This window comes from Equus przewalskii, chromosome 16 (genome assembly GCF_037783145.1).
Source record: "Equus przewalskii isolate Varuska chromosome 16, EquPr2, whole genome shotgun sequence".
NCBI lineage: Eukaryota > Metazoa > Chordata > Mammalia > Perissodactyla > Equidae > Equus > Equus przewalskii.
Window position 1 is genome coordinate 74,995,922 of NC_091846.1, and position 22,683 is coordinate 75,018,604.

Below are 22,683 nucleotides of genomic sequence, written 5' to 3' on the forward strand. Positions count from 1 at the left end.
AGTCCTAGTTCATATCTACTCAGACTATAAGAGAATGTTACAAGAGACAATAAACTTTATTAGTGAAGAAATATGATGCCATTTCTGCCCTCTAATTTACCAGGCTATCACTATCGGAGGAAGAAATTATGAAACTTGGACAGCCTTTTGCTTCACGACGGCCTGTGAATTATTATCTCGCACTATGTGCTCTCCTCCGTGCTTGCAAATTGATTTTTGGATGATTTGTTCCGGTTTTTCCAGGTAAGGAAAATAAGCTGACGCCTGTGGTTCCAGGGTCATCGTTCATCCCATTTTTAAGTCTAGACACTATGTTTGCCCTTTTCAAGTCCTGTAGTGCTTCACCAGTGTCCTCTGTGAGTCCTTAAAAAAATCATAGCTGGTCACCTGATGAATCTTTCAGCCCAGTCCTCTGGCACACTAAGCTGTTAGCCCCACGCATTTGAATAAATCTATTCTTTTAAAATGTTTTCCAAGTAGAAGGAAGCAAGAAGACAGCATAACTAACAGACTAAAGATAGAAAACAGTTTACTTACAGAAGCCTATTTGGTTCTGATAAGAGAACACCAGCCAAATTTTGATAGGAAAGGTCCATTAAATATGATTTCTATTTTTTCTTATACAAAAAACAGCATTGTATTCAAATAGTGGCTTGCTAATTTTGTGCCCCGTCCCACAAAGGATGCAAAAAATGAACAGCAGTTGTTACTTTTACCAAGATTTTGACCAGAATTGCAAATCGATATGGCCCATAGAGAAGACCAGGCCCTTGGCAAGAGTTGGCTCAGCCCATCAGAACTGGAACCCATAAGCAGGTGCTAGGGAGAAGGACGCTGGGCTCAGTGAGGGCAGAGACGCACTTCCGCAAGAGCCCCAGGGCATTTAGTGAACGCTGAGTGAAGGATTGCACAGCACAGAGGTCAGCTCTCCTCGGGGTCAGTCCGGGGGGCCCCGTGGCTTCATCTTACCCCCGGGAGGTGTAGGTCTTTTCTGACTTTCCTTGGGATGCTCTCAGATGCTCCTCCCCGAAATCAGCTCTATGTCCTCACTCGCTGTGGGGATGAGATTTCTCACAGAACTCTTCGTAGATGTCCATTAACATCTCTGGATCACTCTAATGAGGGGCTTGGACCTTAGGGGAGCCCTGTGGATTTGCATGTAATCTCAAGGTGGTTTGCAACCACTGCAGTCACAAGAACCTGAAATACAGGTACCTATTCCTGAAAAGTAGGTGTGGAGCTAGTCTTCTGGCAAGCTCGACTTAAGGGTTAAATTGCTTATAAGATATTTAAGAAGAGAATATCTGTTTTTTGAAGCATATAGATGTTTACATACATAAATCTGGCTACTTGGAGCAGATAATTTTGCAAGATTTCTCCTAACTCCACATTTCTGGGAGAAATAGAATGCATGTTTTCTAGGCTTTTCAAACCATCTGGAGTTGTGGGGGTGGGGTAACGACATTCACTGAATGAAGCTCTAAATCCCTCTGTTGGAGTCAACCTTTGTTCCCCCCTTTTCATAGCAAAAGTGATAGGTAGAGCAGAGGTGTAATCTCCACCTCCAACTTTAAATACCAAACACCACCTCTACAGAGGCTCTGCTGCACAGCATTGATAATCTAGTTCTATTCAGTTCTCAAAGAGGGCCATTTAACACATGGGGATGCATCAGCTATGCCCAAGTTCCTAAGGACCAATGAACAGACCATCATATACTTAGCATACTTGGACCACAGCTCTGTCTAGCTTCATAGACTGAGAAAGTTCACTATGGTCGCTATGCCTTTGTCTTCATGGGTTCACGGGGGTAAAACTTCCTTCTGTCAGAGGGAACGAGGGAGTATATTTGGTCACACTATGTATTTTGAGTTTCATTTGGCCCCACATGAAAAACAAATGTATTCATTTTGCCAGTATTGATGACCATTCTTGTGTTTCACTTTGGGCATATTTGGTTAAAACACTATATATGTATTCTTGGTCAAACCTGCATGTATGGAAAGCATGTCATTACAACTTGGTAGCATTTCTTATCAAGAGTTCAGTTGTACCTATTAGGGAATCTGCAGACACCAGTTTTGTGTTGCCAAGGGAATTCAAATCTTCACCGAAGGAATGAAAGAACTGGAAGGGTAGAAATAAAGGTAAAAGAAGAGAGAGAGACAGAGAGAGACAGAGAGAGTTGTCTCATCTTTTATCTAACTGCCAGGAAAGAAATGGGCACTTGGCGTGCCTTGAACTGAAGGTGACCTGGCAGGGCCAGCAGTAAGCAGCATTTTGTTATATAATTTACTGACCCTCACATACCTCCATCAAGGTGTCTGAGGCAGTTTTCCTCTTTCATACAAATCTCATGGTAACCTTTGCTCCCCAGTGGTTTAAATCACATTCTTAAGGGATTAAACTGTTATGACAAAAGAGGAATGTTTAGATACTGTGCTTTGCAGCTCAAAATTTGTCAGATTAGAAACTGTGTATTTTATAATCTTTAGATCAAAGAAGCTCTCCATCAAAGCTTTACGTCTACTACAATATTTTCCCAACCTTTGTTGAACCTGAATTGTTTTGGATTATCTCACATTGGGTTCACTGAGTATGCCTGGACTAATGTGGAGGGAAAAGCTTTCTTCCAAATATTTTAAACATTTCACATGTGCAGGGCTTGAGCACTAAGCTCCAGGTATTCGTTGGCGGAGGGGTGCAGCCTGCCCAGACAGTCTTTTTAACTCTAGTTTTATATGAGATCCTTTTTGAGATTAGTATGACAGATAAAACCCTACAGGGCAGCCGTTTATCTTCCATTAAGAACACTGCTCACTTTCTTTAACCGGCTGACCAGAGTGCTCCGTAAAGAGGCCTTTTTATAGAGTTTTTACATCTCGATGGATTAGGTACCATTACCCCGTTGGAAAAAGAACAGTTCAATTTTCTCAGAAGAATGGTTTGTCAGAGCAGAGCAGTTTGTCTTTATCCATCTCTAAATCCAGCAATCATGCTTCCCAAATAGGCACAAAGCAATGATCATTCAAAGTTCAAATTGCCAATTAATTTAGAATCTGCTCCCTGAATTCCTTTATTGTTGTACTGCCATGAGTCCAGTGAGGCAAGCAGGAGGTCAAGTTGACAGTATCTATTATAAATATCTTTGCGTGTTTATGGAGAAAAATCAAGGCAAATCTTTCAACAGAAGATATTTTCAAAATCATCTCTATTGATGGATGAAACATTTTTAAGGAAAACCAAAGTTAAGATAAAGTGCTTTAAAAATCACTTTTTTGATATAATGAACAGGAAATGCAAGGATGTAGCATGTGGACAATGTAATTTGATTGCATTTATTTCTGAAAGATATCTTTCATTCACATATCATAAAGTATAATGTACATTGTCAAAGAAGTGAATGACTTATCATCATATTCAGAAAAGCAGAAGACTTTAAATAAGAATGCTGCTTTTCCTTTAGACTATCACCTTTATTGTAACGCGTTGGTGTATTTCTCAAATGAGTCAATGAGGATCAGTAAAATTCATTGTATTACTCATAGAATTATGTTCATCACATGAATCCTACAGGAGACATTTCTTTCTGTTTTTAGTAATAGGAAGAGTTGTGACTCTTTTTAGCAACTGCTTTGCTCATAACTTAGGAGCACGGTGACTCCTGCAGTGGTCACTTCCTCCCCTCTTTCTGGCTGCTAGAACACTTCAGTCTACGTTCGTGATCGAGCTACAACACAGAGCAGAGGGATTTATGGCCCCATTTTGCAGTCTAACTTCACTCCAGATTCTATTTTACTTTTTAACCTTTCATATTACCTTTAGATTATTTTCATTTTGTTGCTGTTAGTGCCATCAAGTGTGTTCTGACTCCTTGAGACTCTGCGTATAGCAGAGCGGAGCCCTGCCCAGTCTTTCTGCGCCATCCTCTCACCTTCCAGCGCTCCATCAGACAATGCTCTGCTGCTCTTCACAGGGTTTTCACGGGCTATTTTTTTCAGAAATGGGTGGGCAGGTCCTTCTTCCTAGTCTGTTTTAGTCTGGAAGCTCCGCTGAAGCCTGTCCACCATGGGTGACCCTGCTTGGTATCTGAAATACTGGTGGCGTAACTTTCAGCATCACAACAATACACTGTTGCCACAGAGTGACAACCGACAGATAGGTGGTGTGTTCCCTGACCTGGAAACGAACCTGGGCTGTGACAGTGAGAGTGCTGCCTCTTAACCACGAGGCCACCAGGGTTGACTTTATTTTCATTACTTTTATTAATTCACCTCATTTTGCTATATTGTACACATCCTTGTAAATTAACATGCTCTTGAGAACAAAAAACGGTAAATTTAAAAAACAGCTTATTTTTCGTGAATAATCATGTAAAGTAAAAGGCAACAGTTGAAAATATGCTGACATGAGTGGGGCATGAAGTTGTATTGGTCCAGAGTGGAGACCAGGAGTCTCTCTCATTTTAGCAGGAGCTGTACGTCAGTATGTGTCTGCCCAGAGTCCTCCAACAGCTCTGGGGACCTTGTCTTGTCCCCACACCAGCCAGTAGGGCAGCAATAAACCTTCCCATACAAAGGTCTGTACTATGACTATAACGAGTTTCATGGTATCAGAAAATATCCTCTCTGTTTTTGAGGATCCCGTGCTTTGCTGAGAGAGATGGACTAAATATACAATAGAATTTCTATCAACACAACTAATGTTTATGTCAATATATACACAACTAATTGTAGTTTTACAGAGGTATCTTTATACCGTCATGGAAAGGAGCTGCTGGGATGGTTGAGAAGAAAAGAGCAGGGGAATGCTAAGTGCAACTATGGCATCTTAACTCAGAGCTCAAGGAGAATGTGGTAAACACTCAGCAGGACACTGTCATGCCTGGGTGACAAAGCCAGATTAGTGTGTATACCTGGGTTTTCTCCAAGGTAGGACCATTAGAAGGTTAAGCTGATTCAGTTTGGGAAAAGTTTTTTTTTAAATAAAAAAAAGGAGGAGATGTTTAAAATAACAGAATAAAGGAAATCACCACTTACTAATTTGAAAATTAATGTCCATAACAACTACTATTTATTGAATAGCATGTTGTCCTTGGTACTATGCTTTCCATTTCGTGGTCACTGTTACATATAATTCTTAAGACAGTCCTGAGACATAGCCGTCAATAGTCCTAATTTATGGATGAAGCAAACACACAGACCCACTTATCTTTGGGCACTCAGCAAATAATGACAAAATCAAGAACTGAGCCCAAGTCTATCTTCTTAACCGCCCAATGACATATTCATGGGCTATTTTGTGTTGACTCCTATGAATAAACTCCACTTTTATGCTTTTTAAAAAACGTTATTGAAATTTGCCTATTCTGGATATTTCATATAAATTAATCATATAACATGTGGCCTACTGTGACTGGGTCCTTTCATTTAGCGTAATGTTTTCAAGGTTCATCCATGGAGTAGCATGTATCAGAAGTTTATCCCTTTTTATTGCCTAATAAAGTTATACGATATGGAGATAGCACATTTCACTTATTCTTCTATCAATTGATGGACATTTGGGTTGTTTCCACTTTTTGGCTATTATGAACAATGCTGCTATGAACATGCAGGTTTTGTGGGGACTCATGTCTTCATTTCTCTTGGCTAGATACCTAGGAGTGGAAGTGCTGGATACTATGGTAACTCTATGTTTAACGTTTTGATGACCTACCAATCTGTTTCCAGAATGTCTTCACCATTTGACATTCCTAAGAGCAAAGTAAGAGGGCTCCAATTTACTTTTTTTCTTTTTTTTGAGGAAGATTAGCCCTGAGCTAACATCTGCTGCCAATCCTCCTCTTTTTTGCTGAGGAAGACTGACCCTGAGCTAACATCTGTGCCCATCTTCCTCTACTTTCCATGTGGGACACCTGCGACAGCGTGGCTTGCCAAGTGGTGCGTAGGTCCGAACTCAGACCAAACTGATGAACCTGGGCCCCGAAGTGGAACATTCGAACTTAACAGCTGCGCCACTGGGCCACCCCGAGGGTTCCAGTTTATCCACATTCTTGCCATTGTCTGTCTTTTTGGTTATAGTCATTCTAGTGTGTGTGGAGTAGTATTTCGTTGTGGTTTTCTTTTGGGCCCCCAAAATAAAAAAACTGCAAGAGTGAAACTGAGCTCTGGTGACTAGCTGAGACACTTCCCCTTCTGCCCCGTCCACGAATATTCTCATCATGATCCTCAATTCTCCCTTGCTGCCCTCGGACTTCTGTGGCTGCCTCATGTCGTCTTCTGCCTTAGGAATCACTGTCAGTGGCTCAGAGCTGAGAGGGCCACATGTGCCCAGCCATGCAGGCACCTGCTCCTGGAATTTCAAGTTTGAAATCTGAAAGCGCTTTCTATTGCCCGCTGGTCAGGCAGCATAGCACTCGACCAGAGCACTCTAATTCAGTTAAATTTTTAACTAGCCCAACTTCTCATGGTTCTGTCACGAGTAAAATATCCTATGGAAAAATGTATTTTGACTTCCAAACAAGTTTCTGGGACAGAATTATTTATGTCCTGAGCAGGTCTGCATCGTATCCACTCACCTGTGTCCTCCTTATTGAAGGTTTTCATCATCTCGACCATTTTTGTACGACTGCCTCACTTAGTTCTCATCATTTTCTATTTAATCTTTGGTAGAGTTAGAGTTAGTCCAATTAGGGAAGGAAGAAGATAAAATTTACAGTTATGATATTCTAATAATCAGAGATGATATCTATGCTCTGGGAATTGAAATCCCATTTACTGTGGTCTGAGAAGAATGGAAGCAGATGAAACTTGGAAGAGCCTGGAACGCCTCACCACCACGGATCCCAACCCTGGCCAGATATGTGCTCCATGTTCCACAGCTGTGTCCTGGCCTGGTAAAGTCTGCACGGCCAGCCCTCCATTGTCCCCACCCTGTGCTGCCCAGATTTCACGGAATAAGTACCAGTGGCTAAACATAAGGATTTATCATTCCTTGTTTTGGGAAAAATATTTGAAACATTGGTCCTTTTTCAGGCTTCCTCGTTCCCCCGGTGGACTTGACCTTTGAAAGGCAGAAATTGAATGTGTGCCTAATTTTCCTGTTGGTCAGTTGGACTCTTGCTGCGTATTTGTTGATCCACCCTTCAGGAGCGAACTCTGGTATACAATTATAAACGAAACTCTCAATTCTCTTCTTCATTACTTTGCTATCTGAACTCGACTCTTAGAAAAATATGTCTGGAAATAACTGATGTAAACTGACATTGACATGATTTGAGGAGGGAAAACATATAAATGGCAGCATCTGTTATTGTAACTTACTTTACCTCACTAAGAAATTTGCCTATGGAAAAATCTGTGTACGTTGGCTAATGTACATAGGCAAAAGGCCTTGAGTTCACATCTTTCAGTTGGAGTCCTGATTTTAAGGTAACTTGGCAATTGGGGGTATAATTCTTTTTTTTTTTTTTTTTAAAGATTTTATTTTTCCTTTTTCTCCCCAAAGCCCCCCGGTACATAGTTGTATATTCTTCGTTGTGGGTCCTTCTAGTTGTGGCATGTGGGACGCTGCCTCAGCGTGGTTTGATGAGCAGTGCCATGTCCGCGCCCAGGATTCGAACCAACGAAACACTGGGCCACCTGCAGCGGAGCGCGCGAACTCAACCACTCGGCCACGGGGCCAGCCCCTATAATTCTTTTTTGAGGAAGATTAGCCCTGAGCTAACATCTGCTGTCAATCCTCCTCTTTTTGCTGAGGAAGACTGGCCCTGAGCTAACACCCATGGCCATCTTCCTCTACTTTATATGTGGGACGCCTACCACAGCGTGCCTTGCCAAGTGGTGCCATGTCCGCACCCGGGATCCAAACCGGCAAACCCCAGGCTTCTGAAGCAGAATGTGTGAACTTAACCGCTGTGCCACCGGGCCAGTCCCTCGGGGTATAATTCCACTTAGTTTCTGTATTGTCCAAGAGGACATAGAATTTTTCATTCCAGTTAGTCATCTCTTTGAAATTTTTAGTTATCACTAGATGCCATCCTGAATAAAAATTTATAAGCAAAATAAATATGTGAATGACCTCAGTTTTATATATACATGGATATTAGATGACAGTGGTTGAATATATAGATAATTTAGGTAGTAGCAAATGAGATAATGTTTCTAGAAGAACTTTGTACACTCTAACACTCTAAACAAATGTAAGGCACTATTATCATTGCTATTTTTAAAGACGCTACTTTTATGTATATTGGATCTATTTCTGCCCCATTTCTAACCCCTTTCTCTGTAGCACATAATGTAAAAAGAAAGCATTTGAATACCTCAGTACTCAAGGTGTGGTCTGTCATCAGCATCGTCAATACCTGGGAACTTTAGAAACACAGAATCTCAGTCCAGACCCCAGGCTACACATGTTTTCTTTTCTCCCCGAAGCCCCCATACAGAGTTGTCTATCCTGGTTGTAGGTCGCTCTAGTTCTTCTATGTGGATGCTGCCACAGCATGGCCTGATGAGTGGTGCTTAGGTCCGTGCCCAGGATCCGAACCAGTGAACCCTGGATTGCTGATGCTAAACGAGCGAACTTCATTGCTTCAGTGCCAGGCAGGCCACTTGCACATGTTTTTTTTTTTAAGATTTTTTTTCCTTTTTCTCCCCAACGCCCCCCGGTACATAGTTGTGTATTCTTCGTTGTGGGTTCTTCTAGTTGTGGCATGTGGGACGCTGCCTCAGCGTGGTCTGATGAGCAGTGCCATGTCCGCGCCCAGGGTTCGAACCAACGAAACACTGGGCCGCCTGCAGAGGAGCGCGCGAACTTAACCACTCGGCCACGGGGCCAGCCCCGACTTGCACATGTTTTAACAAGGTCTCCAGGTGATTCTTACATTGGAGAAGCATGGCTTTGATGGCACAGGCTGCTAACAATACCTGAGGTGGCAGCACAGAGCAGTGGGAAATATATTAGGACTGGGATCAGATTAACATAATCACCTGATCTTCAGCTTTCCCATGTGAAAAACGGGGTCTAGTTGAGATTTCACATATAACCTGTAAAGACATCTCACTCTGTATAGATGAACGGCAGCTGGCTATTAACCAGATACCCAAATTGTCATTTTGTAAGCTCCTTATAGCGAGGAGTGAAAGCTGGAGAAAGTTGGAACTTGTCATTTATAGATGAATCAAGCATCAATGACCTTTTCCCTGATTCTCTCCTCTAGCCCCCCAGTTCTTGTTCTTACTTCTGGTCCTCCCCCTTGTTGAGGAACTAGCTCTCGCCATGTCACCACAACACTGAGACACCTTCTCTTCTTCCTCAGTGACTATCAAATGAAGCAAATACAAATTGCTCTGAATGGCCTTTATCATCACCCACACTAAGTCCTGAGATGACTTTCTCTGGTTTATTTCTCCCCTTTTCCTACACACATCCTAAACAACAGGGATAGGCCGGTGCTCCAGCTCTTCCTATCTTTGCTTCGGTCTAAATTCTCATTGCCAAATTCTCACTGTAGAGCCCATCTCACTTGGTGCCTTCTTCATCCCCAGTCTGCGTTCTCCACCACCCAGTACTGTGTCCTCCTCACTTGAATTCCCTGGGCACTGAGTAAGTCTCTTCTGGAGCTATGGGCTTTATTCTAAGTAAATGTTTATGACCCTTAATAGGCTGCAAGATCCAAGAGCATTTTTCCTCTTCTTTGCAATCCTTGCCATGCCTGGGACCGTCGCCTGCCCAGAGTGACTGCCTGAAAGCAGGTTCAGTGAATTGCACGGAGCCAGAGTTTGCAGGGATGTAAATGTGGTTCCATCAGGAGAACCGGGCTTCTGGGGGTGCTCGGCCCACGGTCTTCTATGCTCAGATGGCCTCCTCATCCCACGTTGCTATCCCGCTTCTACACACTGGCACGTAAACTTTAAGAAGAGAGGAGCTCGGTCCAGTGGAACATGTTTCCTTTCCACTTCTTTGAGAGCCTGTGATGGGATAACCTTACATCTTAATTTTATAGCATTTCATGCCACATCTTACAAGTTGAGATTCAATTTGCCGCTCGGTCTTCACTTTCAAAATATCCTCTCTTGAGCAAAAATACAATGACTCACCTTCCAGAATGTATTCAGCCACATGAATAGAAGAATTTAGTCATGTAAGCATTTTCAATCAAGCTATCTCAGTAGTCTGTGAACACCAGTTACAAGAATAGGGCTACAAGAAAACCTATAGAAACCATATATCATCAAAGAAATGCATGTGTGCTTTTCAGTTCAATTTAAAAAGAAAGAACAATTTACACATCTGAACATTTCAACTGAATAACTTCTTAAACGTGAATCAAACATTAGGATTGATACTGGAGTAATTCCATTTTTTGTGATTCTTTCTCTAGTTTTACTTGTTCAGTGGAAGAATTTTTAGGTCTAATAATTTTTTGAAAATATTGGAGCATTTATGTAATGAGATAAAGCAAGTTCTTTTGCTTTGATGTTACCTACAAAAGCATGTCTTGACTTGTTTAGCCATAAAAAATACTAATGAGTTTGTAATTTGTCATACAGATGAAATCCTTTGGACACAGAGAAATGAGTTGTAAGAAACAAATATGACTTGAACCTTTTAGAATACTTTCTTCTCCTCTGCTTTAAAGAGAGTAACGTATTCATAATCACGGGAATTTAGCGACCTCTCCTCGAGGTTAGCTGGAATAAGATTTCAAAACAATGTTGGGCTCTTCATGCTTGAGTAGCACAAAGATAATTATTTGTCATAGCTGTTTCTGCCTTGGGGAATGATAGAATTAGGGAATTGTGTTTTTAAACAGATAGAGTTTATTACTTTCTACATTATTTTAGGCTAAAGTCAGTGTATAACTAAAGGGAAGTGTTTTGTTTTCTTTCTTTTTTTTTCGGTGAAGTTAAGAGTTTTATGCACAGCAGCCACTGCTCTATTTTTTAAACTTTTCAAATTTCACAATAAGATTAACCTAGACACATCTTAATGCAAATACATCAGCGCCTAGTTAGTTTCTTTTAGGCCTCTGTGATTGACTGTCATCTGTCCTACTAAGTTTCATTGTGTATCCCCATTCTTAAAGGCACTGGGCCAGATAAGAATTGCAGAATTTGGGTTAGAACTGGATTTGTCCTGGAGAAGTTTACAAATTCTGGGAGAACTGATCATTTTCTGATTCATGCAGTTACCCCAGCTTGTCAAGGATAACTATCATATCCTTTGGGTTTTAGTTCAAAAATTTGTATTGGAAATTGGTTATTGACTCAAATTGTGATGCATAGTGTTTTGTCATCCTGTATTTTAGGAAAAGTGTTCATTGTGTGTGAATTACTTATCCTTCAGGTATTATCCCTCTGAATGTTTGTCATTAGGACCATGTAATGTACTTCTCTAACATGGTAGCACTCATTCATTTTCTTGAGATTTTCTGGGTTGGCAGCCAGCGTGTTTACTGAACAGCTCTATGGCCATCGTATATACTTAGGGTAGGCAACTACAACATCATCTAGATAATTATAATCTTGTTTTAAATGTTGACAGATGTGATATCTATGTAATGCATACATTTATATATGTTGTAAATATAGTTATACACAACTGTATTTATCTGCCTTTATATGTATTATGCCTCTTTAAAATTATAAATATTTAATGAAGCATTTAATTAGATCTCTTTGAATGAAGATATAATGTTACATTGGGAAGAGTAACAACTACATTTTGTATAAATGGTGCTTATTTTTTACATTTAGAACCTAAGAAAAAACAAAAAGGAATAAATGACCAAGGTTAATAGCATCAAAGCTAGTTTATATTTATTCTTTTATTTAAAAACAAACAAAATGTGCTTATTTGATCAAAAACCTAAATTTGCCAAAATTTAGAGTAAGTAAGATATAAAAAACCGTCGATCCCAGTTAGGTGCTAGTTTTTTGTTATTAGGTGATATAATTCTAATTTAATATCATTAGAATACATTAAATATATATGTTGAGCCCGTAGATATCTAATTCTCTGTTAACACAATTAAGGCAATATGGCATCAAACTCTCCCAGAGTGAAAACACTCTTAAGCTTAGGACTGTAGTTCACAGATCATTCGCTGCTTTAGAAGTTCTTTGTTACTCTCTTTGTTTACATCTTGGATCCAGACTTCTGTGTGAAAAGCAAAGCACTATAGCCAGCATTTCACCCAGCAGCTTCGAAATGTTCATTACCTGAGATAACTTAGGAACCATTGTAAAGTATTGTTTAGATAAGGCAGCCCCGCTATCTGCAAAATTGACCTTACCATGGAGCTAATTTGATTAAATGGCTTTAGGCTGTAGTCAATAAATAATCTTGGTGCTAAGGAAACCGTCTCACGACAGTCCTTGGATGAAGGGCTATACAAAATAAGATGTCAAAACCCTATTTTCTCTTTGCCCCTCCCACTCATACCCTCATTGTTTAATTAAGAGAGAATTCAAGTTCTCTGCATCCGTAATAAAAAATGAAAACAAAACTAACAATAATCAAAAGCTCAGGTCTTGAATTTATAAGCGTTCTCTGTTGGTTTTAGATGTTAATGCAAGTAAAACAGTCCCCTAATCAGTGGATCTCAAACTTGCCCACGCATCAGAAATGGAGGGCGAGGGGGCAGCTGTTGTTGAAACAGCTCACTGGGCCCCGCTCCCAGAATTTCTGACTCAGTAGGTCTGGGTGGGACCTGAGAATCTGCATTTCTTTTTTTTAACTGCTTTTTTTTTTTTGAAGATTTTTTGTTTTATTCCTTTTTCTCCCCAAAGCCCCCCGGTACATAGTTGCATATTCTTCATTGTGGGTCCTTCTAGTTGTGGCATGTAGGACGCTGCCTCAGCGTGGTTTGATGAGCAGTGCCATGTCCGCGCCCAGGATTCGAACCAACGAAACACTGAGCCACCTGCAGCGGAGCGCATGAACTTAACCACTCGGCCACCGGGCCAGCCCCAGAATCTGCATTTCTAACAACGTGCAGGTGATGCTAATGCTCCGGGTTCCTGGGCCACATTTGAGAACCACTGCTCCAGTTGACTGCTACTTCTGAGTTCAGTTTGGAAACAGTTTTGTACCATGTTTTAAACACAGTGGTGCTAGCCTAAAGGAAGGTTTTTCCTTTCATCATTCCAGAGGGGAATCACATAAATGCTGTTCATGTCTTTTGTTTGTTTTTGTGATGCTGTACTGGGTTGCCAGATAAAATACAGTTAAGTTTGACGTCAAGATAAACAGTAAATAGCTTTTCAATATGGCTAAATTTCCTAAATTTGGAAACGCTACACTGAGTCAGGAAAAGTTAGTTCATAGCCTATCTGTTTTATCCTGAAGGATAATCTTTTCAATTAAGCAAATTGACATTTTAATGGAAAAAATATGTACAGTCTAAGACTATATTAGTTTCCATGATTTCCAAAAGTATAAATAAAATTTGAAGTAATTTTGTATTTTAAATAATAATGCTGCAGATTTGAAATGATCACTTTTAGTTAATTATGAGACCTAATTTTACTCCTGAAATGCCTTTTAAAAATGGTTCCCCCCAAATTAAGGCAAGTGCTACAATCTTAAGTGAGCAAACTGGTTTAACTTTGCTTAAAGAGGTTTAGAACACGATACAGCTTTGTGGAATGAGAAAAATAGTGCCAACTGTGAAGACTTTGTGGATAGGTTGTGATTACAAGCCACTGCGGGACTTTGAGGAAGCCAGTGGTCTCCATTTTCTAACTTGTAAAAAGGACTGCGAGGGATCAAGGCTGCACATTTGGTAAATATTAGACTTCAGAACTCAATGTTGAATTGGGGCTCCTTGATCACAGTCGAGCTGATGGATGACAATCCAAGTTACAAAGGTGTTGCCCATGTGGATTTCAAACGATGATTGAATAGAGGACCCTGTTTCATATTGATGCATAACTTCTAACAACATTGGTTGGCATTTCAGGAGTTAACCAGCATCAAATCTATGATTTCCTAAATATATCAAAATTCTGCTGCAAAGCTCAGGTTTTCGTTTTCCCTCCCATGCAAAAGAACATTTCTTGTCGTTAAAAATTGATCGCAGTACACTTTGGCATGCACCCATGTGCTTCCTATTCACTGAAAAGAGAACAAGTTATTATTAGAAAGCCAAATGGTGGATATCATTTGTGAGATTTCATTAATATTTTTTATGGCAATATGATTCCTTTAATCGTCTGGCACGGGAAAGATGAGAGTCCCCTTGTACTTCCACCCTTCCAGGTATAGAGTTCACAGTGTGTTACGTTCCTTTCGGCACAAAAGCTAATAATCGAGTCTAGTATCTACTGCTTTAAAATATATCTTATGACTTTGTCCTCTATAGTGCTTGAGCCTGATGTAGCTTTTATTTTTCTAGAGTGAAAATTTGAGTTGCTCCTGGGTTGAGAAATATTTTCCATGAAGGGCTATGGAAACTAAAAGAAAAATGATGTTGATGTCGGTATTTTGGTACCAGAACATGAGAAAAACGATTTGGGGAGATGATTTCTAAAAAAGAAAAAAAAATGCCAGCTTTCCAGGATTTCTTAGTAATCATACTCCAGCCTACAATTTTCAAGAAAAAAGTGCTGCAAGCTTTCTGGACTGGAAGCTGGCTCCAGCGCTGTTTTGGAACATCCCCACTGAAGGAACTTTGCCACTAGTGTTGCTGTAAATGAGACAGTGTTTGCCAAGCTGCTCAAGTAACACCTCAGCTAAACAAGTGTCCCTGTCTCTTTCAAACATTTTTGCAAGAAAACAACCCATTTATTTTTTCTGTAAAAAGAATTTTTTTTGATTGCCAATCCGCTCAATAAGGAAAGTTGTGGAGGAAAATGCCTGGTACTTAAGAAGCCAATTTCTTTCTTTCCTGTCTCCCTGAATCCACTGCAGTTTGGTTTCCTACCACCACCATCCACCTCAAAGTCATCATTGGCCTCCGTGTTGCAAATCCAGCGGCCATTTCTGAGTCTTTGTGCTACTTTTCCCTTGATAGTGTTTGATGGAGATGATATCCTGCCTCAAGATATTGCCTTTTCTTGGTTTTTCAGGATGCCACGTTGTCTGGGTTTCCTCCCAGCTTCCAAGTTGCCCCTCCCCAGGGTCCCCTACAGATTCCTCCATCTCCCTCACCTCTACAAGGCTCAAGCTTTATTCTCTTCTTCCTGTTCATGCTCTGGGTGATCTTATCCAGACCCAAGCCTTTATCATCTAGAGGTTGTTTCCCAGATTTGTATTTCTAATCCAGACTTCTCCCTCGAGACTCAAGTGTCCAGCTAGATTCTTGACACTCCCACTTGACTCTCATACTGAAATAGGTAATAGATCCAAAACCTCTTGATATTTCCTCATGTTTGACCCTATTCCAAAGTCTACTCTTTCCAGGTAATGGAGTCTATTCTTCCAGTTGCTCAAGCCAAAGGTCATCGTGTCATCCTCAACTCCCCTCTTTCTCTCTTTTCTCATTCCTTGGGCCATCCTATCTAAAATGCCGTCTTGACCCCCATCCTGGCATTTCATGTTCATTTTTACTCCTCAGCATTCAGGCGTATCTAACATATTGTGTATTTGCTTTTCATCTTATTGCCTATCTCCCTCAGTCAAATAGAGTTCTCTCAGAGAGGAGATTTTTGTCTTTTTTGCTCACTACTGTATCCCTAGACCAGGGATGGTGCCTAACGTAAAGGAGCTGCCAATAAAAGTCTGCTGAAAAAATGAATGAATGAACAATAAGTTATATTGAAGGTAGCCTTTACTAAATTTAAGTGAGATTAACACAGTTAAATAGACAAATCCCAATGAAGTAGCAAAGTTATTTCTTTTAAACTCAGACACTGGAGTGGGAGAAAGGGATTGTTAAAGTTGGGAGGGATGCGGAAAACAGTCATCACAATCAGAATGAAAGACTTCAATCAGAGAATCCTTCTAGTCAGTACTCCACCCAGGATTATTCTGTATCTGCCCAAACCAGAGAATTGTATAAAATTTCTCTCATGTTTTGTCACCATCTTTTTACAATAGGTACTTTTTCAGAGGGCATTAATAGTAGAGAAGATTAATTTTGCTGGCATTTCAAGGAGCTGTGGAACAGCAATTAGGAGGAGCAAGTGCTAAACTGACAGAAATTCATTGGTTGAAATCTACACAATTTGAAGACAGCTTCGAGATGGAAGACAGACTGAGTACCCTCCGCAATTAATACATCCACCCTTATTAAGAAATTTGGCTGAATCACAAGAGTACTGAGAACTAATAGTGGAACCAAAACAGGAGGAAAGACGTTCTTAAGGCCGAGGATTTCATTAGTGGCTGGTCATTTCTTTTTTTTTCATTGAGTTAATGATAGGTTACAATCTTGTGAAATTTCAGTTGTACGTTATTGTTTGTCATTCCTGTTGTAGGTGCACGACTTCACCCTTTGTGCCCACCCCCCACCCCCTCTTTCCCCTGGTAGCCACTAATCTGTTCTCTTTGTCCACGTTTTTAAATTCCTCATATGAGTGGAGTCATACAGAGATTATCCTTCTCTAACTGGCTTATTTCACTTAACATAATTCCCTCAAGGTCCATCCATGTTATTGCAAATGGAATGATTTTGTTCTGTTTTGCAGCTGAGTAGTATTCCATTGTATATATATACCACATCTTTATCCAATCATCTGTTGATGGACACTTAGGTTGCTTCCATGTCTTGGCTATTGTAATAATGCTGCAATGAACATTGGGGTACATAGGACTTTTGGAATTGCTGACTTCAAGCTCTTTGGATAGGTACCCAGTAGTGGAATGGCTGGATCGTATCGTAGTTCTATTTTTAATTTTTTGAGGAATCTCCATACTGTTTTCCATAGTGGCTGCACCAGTTTGCATTCCCACCAGCAGTGTATGAGGGTTCCTTTTTCTCCACAACCTCTCCAACATTTGTTACTATTAGTTTTAGATATTTTTTGTCATTCTAACGGGTGTAAGGTGACATCTTAGTGTAGTTTTGATTTGCATTTCCCTGATGATCAGCGATGGTGAGCATCTTTTCATGTGCCTATTGGCCATCAGTATATCTTCTTTGAAGAAATGTCTGTTCATGTCTCCAAGTGGCTGGTTATTTCTTGTGGCTTGTTTCACATTTATTTATTCTTTAGTTTATTGCTTGATATGCTTCATCATAGTGTTCCAGTATTCTCAATTTTCTTGTCATATATGATACTTAGCTCAAAGGAGTACTTAAGGTGTTACTAAAGAGGGGCTCTTGAACTGGGTATGTAGTTACCATCCTACACACATTCAGGAAAGAAGAAAAAAGCACTTTCTTACAGAACAGTAACCAAATAAGACCCGTTGGAATGGCTGCCCCATTTTCCTTCAAATAGATCACAATGGTTTAGAATGTTCAGAAAAGATACATAGAAAAATTGGGTTGGGATTGAACTACAAAAGATTTATTGCTAAATGCTAATCTTAACGTATAACTAGCCAAGTACCAGGACTTGTGACAAGAACCATATTCATACAATCTCATTTAGTGCTCACAACGACCCTGGGACGTTGTGGGAAATTGCATGCATGAGAGTAAGAAGGTAGAGATGTTCATGATGGGTTCGGCGAATAGTGATTAGCTCTAGGTAGCACTAAGAGTTGGTTTTTCAAAGTAAGTGAGATTAAGTTTGGAAAGGAAGGTGGGTTTACCACGGTAACAGGCACTGTCTGCAACTCATATTTCCCTGCTGCCCTGGTGATTATTTGAGTCTCTTTTCTACTTATATTCCCAGGGTCTCCTACATTATAAAGTTTGTTTCCTGGGTCACTGTTCTTGAGTAAGAGCACGGCAAATTGTTCCTGGGTTTTGGCAGTAGAGAAAAAGAAGCTACCAAAGCAAATAATGAGGGAGGGAGCATTGTGCCTGTGAAGGCAGGAGCTCAGTCAATGAGCCCAGATTCTTTGTCGTAATCCTCCAATCCATCAATGTAATCAAAATGATACAATCTGATCCACTGACCTGTATGCATTTGACTGTTGTATAAGGTAAAAATCTTAGGACCAAGTAACTCAATTTTTGGAATAGTTTTTTGGAAGATCCATGACTTTTTTCTTATCACTAAAATAAAAAGACAGGCCTGTTTCTTCCAATATTTTTGTAAATTTACTAGTTATGAGCCATAACAGGCGTAACTTACTTCTACCCACATTCCTACCTTCTTTACTCCTCTTCATCTAAGCCTATCTGGTCTCAAAGACTTCATAGGGATTACTCCCCAATCCTCCCCCCAAAAAACTTCACTTCAATCAACAAGCTCTTTGAACACTGAAAGAATTTAGCACACTAAGATTATCAGTAGTAGAGAGTCTATTCCTTAAAACAGACTTTTCTTTTGCTTCTCTCTCTTCTTTCTCCCACCACCATCCCCTGCCTTGCCATATTGCCTTGTATAGTGCTCTGCACATAGAAGGTATTTAGCATATGCTTTTTTTTTTGGTGAGGAAGACTAGCCTTGAGCTAGCATCTGTTGCCAATCCTCCTCTTTTTGCTTTAGGAAGATTGCCCCTGAGCTAACAGCTGTTCCAATCTTCCTCTGTTTTCTGTGTAGGACACTGCCATGGCTTGATGAGTGGTGTGTAGGTCCATGCCTTGGATCTGAACCCATGAACCCTGGGCCTCTGAAGGGGAGCACACAAACTTAACCACAATGCCACCAGGATGGCCTCAACATATGCATTTTGTTGAGTATTTAGTAGCATTTTTGAGATATGTTGTTGCTATTATTGCTGCCAATAAAAGGAAAAAATGCGAGGGTGTTTTACAGTAATGCTGTGGCATCACAAAGTTCACAGATAAATTTTCCTGTTGAAATATTTTTTTTTTAAAAGATTTTATTTTTTCCTTTTTCTCCCCAAAGCCCCCCGGTACATAGTTGTGTATTCTTCGTTGTGGGTTCTTCTAGTTGTGGCATGTGGGACGCTGCCTCAGCGTGGTCTGATGAGCAGTGCCATGTCCGCGCCCAGGATTCGAACCAACGAAACACTGGGCCGCCTGCAGCGGAGCGTGCGAACTTAACCACTCGGCCACGGGGCCAGCCCCCTGTTTAAATATTTTTAAATTAATGTGTGACACTTCACTGGGTATCATTTTGAACCAGCTATAACTTCTGAAGAAAATAAATCATGGAATCAGACAGTGTTTATTAGCCAATGTGCTGTTATTTCCTAAAGCACTACTTCCACTTGTGATAAAATTGGCAGCCAGGGGAGATAAAGAGAGTATTTGAAAGTGTTTTATCCATAGGTCCTAGATAAATCGCAGAAATATGGTGCGTATTACATCAGAAATTCTGTTCTTTAATTTCACCTTGATGTTTTAGAAAATACCATTTTAAAATTAATAATTCTTTCCTCCAACTCTGTTTAATTAAAACATTTCACTGTTATGACATTGAGGGAAATCAGCATTCATTTGTTTATTCTCCTCTTTCCTTTCAACAACTAGCTCCTGATGTTTGCAAATTACAGATTTGTTTCTTATCTGTTTTCCATTCCATGCTTTATAGTAATGATGCTGCTGGTAATGCAGCCTTCTCCCCAGTCATGGGTGGCATATCTACGTTTTACGATAGCTTTCTGTTGCACTTGGGGAAAGATAATGGGGCCTGTCAAATCTCAAGAGATGGAGGGCTAATGATCCAAATATAGTTGTGAAGCAGGTCGGAGGGATGTGTCCTTCCTGCAGCCGCCGGGACTCTGTGATGGCAGGCCTCGCCACACAGCCTTCACTTTCTTCAGGTGTACTTGCTCAAGATGCAGTGACTTTTAGGTTTTGCTGTGCATGTTGGATTTGGGAGCTCAGATGGTATATGTCTCAGGAAGCAATTATAGAGAGCAAACGAGATTTGCTTGGGGGCCTGGGCTTTCTGGCAGAGTTAGTGCCCCGCTGTGTTCTCCACGTTACTCCTGTATTCCTGCCCAGAAGCCAAGACGTCAGTTCATCTCAGGCATTGGCAGCACCTCAGACCCGTGCCTGAGAATCTTGCAAACATCCCATTTTCCAGTCAATTATTCTCCTTCTGCCTTTTTCTTCCCCGCCTCGTAGAACTGCCAGGATCAGCAAGGCAGGAAGAACAGATGCTCTCAGGTGAGTGATTTGGGGCTGGAGTGGGAGGGGGTATCTGGTAAGTTTCTGGTTAGAGTGAGAGGGGTCCTAAGTAGACCATTTTCTCTTCCAACTTTGATTACAGCTGTAACCAAAGTTAGACAACAAATCACCCTTAAAAAATGTAAATTCAGGACATAAAAGATGTATAAACAAAATGTATCCATTTTCACTGAGAAAATATACGATGCTGTGATGTCTATCCCACATTTCTAAAAGAAGATGTGACCTTTGCACTTCCAGAGAGAACTGGCGGATGACTTCCCTGGACACTGTTGTCACGTGGTCTCCTTTCCCCCTGCATCACTAGCCTTCTACATAGGATTTACTCTCACAAAACCTTCAGTCTTTGGAAATGTGCAGACTCCTTTCTGGATTTCATTTCAAGTTCAGAGCTCTTATTTTTTTGGACTGTTACTATAAATATTGTTTGTTGCGTCATTTGCCAGAAACAAGCTACTGAGTAAGGTGATCTCCTCCTGTTGGGTCTTCTGGACCTACAGGTGAGACGAATTTCCTGGCTGCCTGTCTCTGTGGGCTGTGTCGGGGCTGGCAGTGCTCTGGCAGTACAGTGGACGCCCCAGCAAACATCTCCCTGCACTGGACGGAGAGTTCTCCTTTCCTACATTATTCACAGCTTGCTGCAACGAGCACTTCCACTGTCTCTTAACCTTATCCAAATGTAACCCTATAGTCACACTTACACATCATGTGGACGAAGCGTACTGTGTCACAAGAAGTTGCCATCTGGGGAAGTTGTTATCGTTGTTGGGATTGAGCTTAAGCTAAAATGGCTTAGGAGGAAAATTGGTGAACAGCAACATTTCTCTACTTTCTTTTGCATAACAGCTGGGAGAAATCAGCTCATTCTACAAGCCCTGGCTGCTGCTGGCCAGCTGGCAGGGAGCGCCGCTGAGCAAGAGCGCCAGATACTTAACAGCTGTATTACTGCTTATCCATCTGGAGCACACACCATATGCCAAACCCCAAAGTAGGCGGGGAGGGGATCCCCTTAAAAGAGATTTTCAAAGCCACAGAGAAAAAGTATTTTCTCCTGTAGTGTACATGCTTTGATCTCTTACTCTCATTTTCCTTTTCCTTCCTCTCCCCACATCCTTTAGAATTGATGCAAAGTAGTAATGGACCAGTTTACTTGCTCAGCTTCAGGAAATCACTTTTCAGGTAACTTGTAAAGAAACCTTACCCTTGTATGCATTTCTTTTTTTTAAAGAATCTTGTAATCATTTAATTTGGAAAAACCTCTCATGATGTTTAAAAATCGTTATTTATGCCTTAACGTTTCATCATAACGCCACACTTTGAACTGACTTTGAAGAGCACAGAGTCAGAACCTTAAAGAACTATTCCAAGATTTTCTTCTTCTTTGTAATTTTAGAAGCTCACAACTTTGAAAAGCACAGAGTCAGAACCTTTAGGAACTATTCCAAAATTTTCTTCTTCTTCGTAATTTTAAAAGCTCACAATGGACGGTTAAGGAACACCATCTTCCAACAAGACTCTCTAGTCCTGTTCTTTCCTTTCCAAGGTCATGGAAGATCATGAGAATTGAACTTGTGGGAGAGTCTGACCAGATATTCCATTTTATAAAAGGAGATGCCCATTTAAGAAAATGTAAATTCTACAGTGAGCACTCTTTAGTGTAGTCAGTCACTTACAGAAATTGTTTCCTGTTGAAAACGGGAAGAAAATATTTTCCCACTCTTTTATGACCATCTCAAAATACAGATGGCAAGGGGCCCGTGGACACAAGAAAGTGGAAGGACTCCCAGTGTTTACTCAGGGATGGCAGAGCCACCCTCCGGCTCAGACCCAGCTGCCTTTGGAGCTGGTGGTGAGTCTTTTGTGAAGATATTTGCCCGTCTGTTAATGTTTCTTAGTGCAGCTCTTGCTGCAGTCCTGGTGGAGGTGATGGAAAGAGATAAATCTTCATCATATTTTTTCCTCCTTTATCTAATTTTTGCTTTGATTTCCTCCTTACTATTAAGAGCAATATTTCCTATTACATACTACTTTACTTTACTGTTTAAAAAGTGGCTATTCATAAAATATTTTGTTTAAAGAGACGAGTGCAGAAAACTGTGATCTCCTTTGGAAAGTGACACATGCTGGATGAAACTGACCAGGTCGGCACTATTTGGAGCCATATTTTTGTATTATCCTCAATATAAGCCAAGGAGCCACAGCGCTTAGTCCTTGCATGGAGTGGCATTCAAAAGAGGAGTCCAGCTGCCAAGCAGCAAATGAGAAGGAATTCTAACTTTTACTTTCACTTTTCAAAGAATATTGAAGGGACTCCATTGTCTAATTTTCAACAACACTTCTCAAGAACTCTTTTGCCAGTTTCCAATTGTTTACTCATGCTTTAGATTCTGAATCACAAATAATCTCGGTTGGCAGAATCTTTTGCTGACATCATAGGTGTAATATGTGTGTGTGTGTCTATACTTAACATGTTGCTTAACGATGGGGATACGTTCTGTGAAATGCATTGTTAGGCAATT

At 40.6% G+C, this 22,683-nt stretch overlaps 1 long non-coding RNA gene across 4 annotated transcripts in view; it reads left to right on the forward strand.

The window, feature by feature from the left end:
• The window catches only part of LOC103546425 (uncharacterized), a 72,551-nt gene that overhangs the window by 25,576 nt on the left and 24,292 nt on the right, over positions 1–22,683 (forward strand). The window contains exons 4-6 of one of the 4 annotated variants that reach the window (XR_011528253.1): positions 104–243; positions 20,102–20,143; positions 20,405–21,343. This is a non-coding gene — a long non-coding RNA (uncharacterized lncRNA). Of the gene's footprint in view, positions 1–103; positions 244–5,806; positions 11,610–20,101; positions 20,144–20,404; positions 21,344–22,683 lie in introns of those variants that run through there. The other 3 variants (XR_011528251.1, XR_011528252.1, XR_011528254.1) reach the window with 3 other exon arrangements.